The sequence below is a fragment of the Lissotriton helveticus genome, chromosome 3_1 (assembly GCF_964261635.1).
Source record: "Lissotriton helveticus chromosome 3_1, aLisHel1.1, whole genome shotgun sequence".
NCBI lineage: Eukaryota > Metazoa > Chordata > Amphibia > Caudata > Salamandridae > Lissotriton > Lissotriton helveticus.
Genome location: NC_136061.1, coordinates 902,969,607 through 902,970,509, shown reverse-complemented (window position 1 = coordinate 902,970,509; position 903 = coordinate 902,969,607).

Genomic DNA, 903 nt, shown 5'->3' with positions numbered 1-903 from the left:
ATGTGATGGTAAAACAGCTGGCTTAACACGCCCTCTAGAGTCTTAGCCTTAGACTGCTCGTATCCATGCTACTAGGATAGCTGGTCTATAAGGTTGACTTACAACCAATCATCAATAAGGGTTGTTTGGACTGATATATAGTGATCACTAGAATAGTGAGCACTGCACATCAGGCCAACTTCTCACAGTGGTGGTGCATGGCCGTTCTTAGTTGGTGGAGCGATTTGTCTGGTTAATTCCGATAACGAACGAGACTCCTCCATGCTAACTAGTTACGCGACCCCCAGCGGTCGGCGTCCAACTTCTTAGAGGGACAAGTGGCGTTCAGCCACACGAGATCGAGCAATAACAGGTCTGTGATGCCCTTAGATGTCCGGGGCTGCACGCGCGCTACACTGAACGGATCAGCGTGTGTCTACCCTTCGCCAACAGGTGTGGGTAACCCGCTGAACCCCGTTCGTGATAGGGATTGGGGATTGCAATTATTTCCCATGAACGAGGAATTCCCAGTAAGTGCGGGTCATAAGCTCGCGTTGATTAAATCCCTGCCCTTTGTACACACCGCCCGTTGCTACTACCGATTAGATGGTTTAGTGAGGTCCTCGGATCGGCTCCGCCGGGGTCGGCAACGGCCCTGGCGGAGCGCCGAGAAGACGATCAAACTTGACTATCTAGAGGAAGTAAAAGTCGTAACAAGGTTTCCGTAGGTGAACCTGCGGAAGGATCATTAACGGCGGAGCGGCCCGAGCGACCGATGGCGCCAGCCCGAAGCCCTCGGCCGCCTCCTGCTAGCAAGCACCCTAGGCACAGGGCCCGGCCCAGCCCCGGCGTGCCCGGCCTGGCGGAGCGGTCCGCGGCCACATCGGGGTGCTGGGGTTTTAGGACCGGGACTTCGGTGCAGGC